At 48.7% G+C, this 7230-nt stretch overlaps 2 non-coding genes across 2 annotated transcripts; both read left to right on the plus strand.

The window, feature by feature from the left end:
- The first annotated feature begins 3707 nt into the window (after positions 1 to 3707).
- Trnaw-cca (transfer RNA tryptophan (anticodon CCA)) lies at positions 3708 to 3780 on the plus strand. The gene has a single exon. It is a non-coding gene; the product is annotated as a tRNA-Trp (tRNA).
- A 196-nt stretch (positions 3781 to 3976) lies between these two features.
- Trnaw-cca (transfer RNA tryptophan (anticodon CCA)) lies at positions 3977 to 4048 on the plus strand. The gene has a single exon. It is a non-coding gene; the product is annotated as a tRNA-Trp (tRNA).
- Positions 4049 to 7230: the final 3182 nt, after the last annotated feature.

Genomic DNA, 7230 nt, shown 5'->3' on the forward strand with positions numbered 1-7230 from the left:
CAAGTACGGCGGTCCCATCCCTTTCGTCCGCGCCCCAGCGTTCCGTCCGGACAGGCGAGGTGGCAACGCCGAGCCAGTCGGGCAAGTTCAAGTGCCGGCGCCGGACGGCACCGCCGGCGATGGCGTCGTCTAGCCCCGCGCTAGACGTGAGAGGTAAGCACAGTGCTGCTGGTCTCTCTTCTTTTCGTTAAAATGGCTCCTGCATGTCCGTTAAAAGTTGCAACCCTAAACGTTAGAGGACTGGCGGGAAAAAGAAAGCAGGGCCAGCTTTACCGACTTTTTAACGGAACGCGACATAGATGTGCTGGCGGTGCAGGAAACGAAAGTTGATGGTGAAGAAGAGACCGGCAGCATGGTGCGACGTTTCACGTCTAGTTTTTTTGTGTGGTCAGCACGCACTGGGCACATCGGCCGGCTGCGTACTTTTTGTGAAGAAGTTGCCGGAGCTCCAAGTGAATGGTCATTTTTCGTGTGCGACGGGCCGGTGTGTGGTTCTTGACTTTTCTTTGAATAATGTCGAGTGGCGTATGTGTGTGTGTACGCACCCAACAAGGTGGAAGAAAGGGCCCTGTTTTTTCACGGCCTAGAACAACGACTCTGTGCAGAAAGCAGACGATACTGTTGGGCGACTTTAACTGCGTTCTCAGTGCACACGACAAGACGAGCACTCGCGGCTTTAGAGAAAAGAGCACAGATGTCTTGACGCGCATTCTCGAGAACTGGGATCTTGAGGATGTTGCAGAATGTCTTCAGTATGCGAGTGCGATTAAGTACACGCGTTTTGAAGGGCCTAGTTATGCGAGACTTGACCGCATTTATGTATCCGTGACATCCTGCCGGCATGTACTAGTTATGCTGTAGTCGCGGTGTCCTTTTCTGACCACTGCTTAGTGGAATGCTCTATCGGAAATAAGAAGCGAACCAATTCTTTCTCGTGGGAAACATGGAATTAAATAGGAAGCTGCTGGAGGACGAAGAATTTAATTCAAGTGTAATTGAGGAAATTGGCAAATTAGAACCAAGCAAAGTCTGCACATTTGGCAACAGTGGGAGCTGTGTAAGAAACTATAAAATTAAAAGCAACTGACAGGGCAAACGCGCATTCGGCATGATCAGAGAAAGAAAGAGACGGAAATGAAAGAGCTTCTTGATAGGCTACTAAAGCATGAATGCCGAGCCCCCGGAAAATGGTCAGAAGACATCAGAAAAGTAAAACAAAGATTGAGCAACTGGACGAAGAACGTTATCGCGGTGCGTTGGTGAGGGCAAGGGCAGAGGACACAGCCGCGGTGTGAAACGCCATCGAAGCGAGCGCTGTGCTTGGAAAAAGCACGTGCGGAAAGAAACCACATACATGAGATAGAATGGGCGGGTCGGTAACAGGCGATACAGAGGACATTAAAATGGCTTTCACTGAGCCTTATCGGCATTATTCGCCGCGCACGACGTAGACCTGGAAACAACTTAAAAACGAGTATTTGCCTGTTTGCCCCGCGTGGACGATGAAAGAAAGGAGAATTTGCAAAGGCCAATAACCTCAACCGAAATTGAACTAGCAATAGACAAGTTAAATCCTGGAAAATCCACCCGGACCTGACGGAATTCACTGCCGCTTTTTATAAACAGTTTTAAACACGAAATAAGCCCTATACTCACAGTCATATTTAATGAAGCGTACAAATTAAACACATTGCCACCGTCATACGGTCTTCCCACACAGTACTTATCCCTAAAACCGAGGACCCAGATAAGCTAAAATTTGTTCAGGGTATAGACCAATAGCCCTTACTAACGTAGAATACAAAATATATATGAAGGTTCTGGCTCGAAGACTACAGACTGTGATTAAGGACATCGTCGGGCCTCACCAAACGTGCGGTATCAAAGGGCGATCGATTGTGACCAATATTCACATAGCGCGCAGCATACTTGAATGTTGTGATTATTCAGATGAGCGAGTTGCCATCTTACAGATTGATTTTCAAAAGGCGTTCGATTGTGTTGACCATAGAATTTTGTTTGCTCTGTTAAATTATGTTAACCTCGGTTCTGTTATTTGCGAGGGAGTGGCCCTGGCGTACCGAAACTGCACTACAAAGTTGATCGTGAATAAGAGTCTGGGGGCCCCATTAGTGTGCAACGTTCGGTTCGTCAGGGTTGCCCCCTCAGCCCTTTGTTATTTTGCATGTATATTGAAACTCTCTGCATGAAAATTGTCAACGAACATAGCATCAACGGTTTTCAGTTACAAGCAGCAGAAGGTTAAGCTGCTTGCGTACGCGGATGATGTGGCTATTTTTACAAGGGACAAACGTAGTATAACACAGACAGTAGAAACCGTGCGTACATTCAGCCAAGCTACAGGCAGCGGAGTTAACTGGTCGAAGTCTCTAGGGCTCTGGCACGGATCGTGGCTAACCAAACCTGACCACTTCGCTAACGTGCCTTGCGTGACGACCCCGGGCAGGTATTTGGGCGTCCCGCTCGATGGTTATCGCGACAGCGATCATTATTGGAAGGGTCAGGCGAAAGATATACGGGAGAGGGCAGATAAGTGGAAAGAAGCCGCCTATCGATCTTTGCCAGAGCCACTGTTTGTAACTTGTTTTTTATCAGCAAGTTGTGGTACGTGATGCAGGTGCTGCATTGCTCCCGGACTAATGTGCAGAAGTTTCACAGAATATTTGCCATATTTGTCTGGGCTTCTGAGTGGGAGCGATGCAGCCGTACCAACTTGTTTCGACGGGTTAAGGACGGGGGACTGGGACTCGGTCACTTGTTTTTACGGCAGCTGGTCAACCGGTTTTTGTTTTTTAGAGATGTCACCGATCCTTTCCTGCGAACACTGTGTCAATTGCGACTTGGTAGATGTCTCCCAGAGTATGTAGTGACTACGAGGATTTTGTGGGAGGGATTGGGGCTTTCTTTAAAGAAATTGTGTTTAGTATCAGGTTTCTCACTGTGAGATTTTCAAGGGAGTACCTTTGGAGTGTGAAACGAAAAGAACTTTATTTTGCCTTATGCGACATCGTCTTCCAGTGCCGTTGTACAGGTCCTTGTACAGTGGAGGCCCAGGTAGCAATGTTTTAAAGAGAGTAAAAAAAATGCGTGTGCAGCCGGGAACAAAGACCTTTTCTTTAAACTGCATACCGGAACGTTGCCTGTTAAATCTTTTTTGGAGAAAAGGGTTGTTTTTTGCCATGGGGTACTCATTGTTTAATTGTAAATTGCCGGAAACCATAGATCATGTTTTTTTGCACTGTTGGGAGGGGGTTTATTTTTGGGACGTTTTGCAGAGATCTGTCAAGAAAGAGTTCCCGCTGCACCCGTATGGCATTCGGTTTTTGTGCGTAAACATGAAGATGGGGTTCCTTTCGATGCAATTATGCTCCTGGGCCTCCACTCCTTGTGGAGATCGCGAATGGCAGGCTACCATTTCGACAAAGATGCGCGGCCTGCACGAGCGTACTTCAGGGAGAGTATTGATTGGTTTATAGAATTATATAAAGCGGAACCGGAACCACCCGAATGGCTGTCAAGACTACAGCCGCTGGTGACATTGCCCGAATTTCAACTTGACGATACCAGCACCATGCTGGTTGATTACACAGTCACCATATGTACTTTGTACATCGGGTGGTTTTTACACCAGTGTTGTGTGTATTATGTGCTGTGTACCAAAGCCAGGTAATAAAGAAAAAAAAAATGACTCGGTGGCGCAACGGTAGCGCGTATGACTCCAGATCAGAAGGTTGCGTGTTCGAATCACGTCCGGGACCAAAATAGTTTTTTTTTTTCCATTGAGTAGGAAAATTACGACTACGATTATGGTCTCTGCCCCAATTAAGAATGTACCTTTTCGGTATCCCTGTATATACAATCGCTTGGAGTTCATAATAAATCACCATTGTTCGCGCCTGCTGATCAATGTCCTTTTGGAGAACCCGGCCAGTCTGAAACATTGGCAGTCTGCCGTGACTCGGTGGCGCAACGGTAGCGCGTCTGACTCCAGATCAGAAGGTTGCGTGTTCGAATCACGTCCGGGTCAAAATTGCTTTTTTTTCCATTTAGTAGGAAAATTACGACTACGATGATGGTCTCTGCCCCAATTAAGAAATGTATTGTCGGCAGCAAAAGTTTGCGGGATCTCGAGTGCGTGGCCGAGCGACGAACAACTGCATTGCCGCGCCCTCTCCCACAAGCGCGTCCGATGTCGAGGCTTATGACACTTCCGGGCCAATCATTCTTGGCGCATGCCTGTCTTTTTTTCGATATCAGCCCTGGGTGCGCTTTTAACTCGCGTTATAGGCGCTCCGAGGTTACCCCCACACGTGTTTGTCGGCGGCGTGATGACGGACGGAGCTCGCTATGACAGACGGCGCGCTATGTTTTCGATGCGAAGTACCTTAAGGCGGAGCTCAATCCGGTTGTGGTGTGCGGCGTGACCACCCTTACTGCGCATGCGCATACCCTCTCCACACACCGCCTCTCCACACCCCCTCACCATTCCCGCTGTCCTCTACCCCTCTACTCTTCCCCTCTCCACTCACCCTCTCCCCTTCCCCTCTCCGCTTTCCCTCTCCACTTTCCATCTCCTCTCCCCCTATTCCATACCCCTTTCCACTTCCTCTCTCCCCTCCTCCTTTCCACTCTTCCTCTGAAACGCGGGCTAGACATGCCGAAATTCTTTCCTGCGCAACGCCGCGATGAGCTCGAGCGCATGCGCGTCCCCTCCCCTTCTCTCTCCGCTCCTACGCTGCCCCCCTCTCGCCTGCTGTCGACCGCGTTCCCACTCGCCCTGTGAGAATTAACGGCCAGGCTAGAGGGAAGATACGACGCGCGTAGCGTCCCTCTTCGCGTTCCACGACGCGAGGTCGGTAGCATGCCCAATGAACGCCAACGGAACGCGATCGTGCAAGTGCTCCGGCTTCGCATCGCCTCATGGTCCCCTTTAGCGGGGGATGGTGTAATTTTTCTGAATAAATATTATCTTTTAAAACGCGTGGCTGGGCTAACAAGTATTATTCGGCTGATAACGCGAGCTTGATACGCTTTTCTTGTGACCTACATTTTCTGTTCGTCGCGCATTCCTTGTGAAACCACCATTGATGTTAGGCGTGAACACGGACGATGCCGCCTCGCGTTCCGGAGGACCAGAGACGTTACATTGCACGCCTGTTCTAGGAAGGCGTGCCCCAAAAAAGAAATACGTCGCCTCACAGGAAGATCTAAATCAGCCGTAACGCGGGTGGTTAAAGCATTCGGAGACGGAGGAAGGATTGCTGACCCCCCCTCGTAGTGGACGACCGAGGGTGTCTGGAGAAGAAGACGCACTGATTATTGCCGCTGCCGTGGCTGATCCCTTCTTAAACGCGAAAGAAATTAAGCAAGAGCTCGGCCTTCAGATGTCATGCGACACAGTTAGAAGGCGTCTTAAGGAAGCGGGCCTGCAAAACTGTGCCGCAGCCCAAAAGCCATTCTTGACTGACAACCAACGCCGGCAGCGGCTGGAATTTGCGAGGGCGTACGAGCGCAGGGGTGTCGATGAATGGAGCCAAGTCATCTTTACTGTTGAGTCCACGTTTTGCATTAGGTGGGAGCAGCAACAGCGTGTTTGGCGGCCTCTCAACTGCAGGTATGGCTGAGGTTCACGTCATTAACATCACATTTGTGGATATTAGATAGTAACCCATAATTCATAATGAATAAGAGTAATCCGGATTTCATGTTTGGGGAGCAGCTTATTGTGTAATTAAGTGTTCAATAAATCCCCGCCTAGTTTGTTTCATCAGCGATCGGAGATAAATTTAACATCTAATCTAGCAGAATTCTCGTCACACGGTAGTTTTTTGTATTTTGACATTTTTTGTCAATAAATCACCCATTTTACAGAAGGCAAGCATTCATGAGAATTTTGAAGAGTTTAGATCTTGTTTTCGCGAGCCGACTCACATAAGAAAAGTTGTTCTCTGCTGGGCAAATGTTTTCTCGCCGGCGGCGCAGTTCATAACGGCAGTTATTTTCTTTCTCTCTCGTTTCCGTTAGATACCGACCGGAGTACACGAAGAATGTTCTGTCGAGTGGCCGGTGCAGCGTTTCCGTCTGGGGAGCCATTAGCAAAGATGGACTTGGCCAATTAGTACACATCGAAGGAACTTCTGCGCGCCTTGCGGAAGCTGCACTGGACTCCTGCGGTGTGCTGCGGTTACTATGGCCTCCAAGTGGCGCGGACCTAAATCGTACTGAGAATGTATGGGGTTTGATGAAAAGGCGCCTCGCTGCCCAAAGCCGCCGCCTCCCCAACGCGGATGCTCTTTGGAGATCAATTCAGGAGGCATGGGAAGCACTGAGCAGAGAACCTAAAACCTCAAGGGCTCTCTACGCGTCCATGCCGCGGAAAATTGCCGAAGTGATCGCTGCAGAAGGCCACTACACCGGTCACTGACTGGTACTACCTGCCCTTAAGTTTTTTTCATTCCCTCTTCTTCACTACGTTTTTTTTGTTTGTGTGTTTGAGCAAAGCCCACCCATGGAAATATATGTTTTGCCCCACCAATGAATGGGTGCTTCTTTTTCAAACTTGCGAGGGCTTTCGCGTAGCTTAGTACTCAGAATCATACCTGGCCATGTAATGAATAACATTTCACATCGGGCCCTTCACATCGGGAAACTCCTGCAGTGAGAGTTATAGAGCTGTGTTACTCCCACAGATCTCATTATACTCTCTCTCAGGGAGTCGCTTTACTCTCTTTTGGCCAGGAGGAGTGAAAAGGCCTTTCACTCCTCCTGGCGAAAGAGAGTAAAGTGCCTGTTTCACTCCCGCATCGCACGAGAGAGTAAAAGGTTGTTTTACTCTCTTGCCGTATAAAAGCTTGTTTCAGAGCTTGTTTTAGTCTTGCAACTCTCCAAATATAACGAGCTGTAAAGAAAATTTCGTGCAGTCTAATATCTTTGGCAGTAGCTAAATCGATGAAGTGACGGCGATAGATTCCTCGTCAACTTATCGCAACGAAAACCGCTGGCATGCACAAAGAATCTGCGATCATAAATGTACGCGATTATACTCACACGTACGCACACTCTGAGTCTGGTCCTAGTTATTAACTGTCTAGAGGCGGCACGCCGCAGCGTACGCAATAAAATGCTGTGGACAGAAAGCACGAGAAAAAAAAAGAAGAAAAAAAGGGGGGGGGTACCTTTAGTTTCGCCTTTAAAACGCGACAGCGGTAT

This window comes from Rhipicephalus sanguineus, chromosome 6, assembly GCF_013339695.2.
Source record: "Rhipicephalus sanguineus isolate Rsan-2018 chromosome 6, BIME_Rsan_1.4, whole genome shotgun sequence".
NCBI classification, from domain to species: domain Eukaryota; kingdom Metazoa; phylum Arthropoda; class Arachnida; order Ixodida; family Ixodidae; genus Rhipicephalus; species Rhipicephalus sanguineus.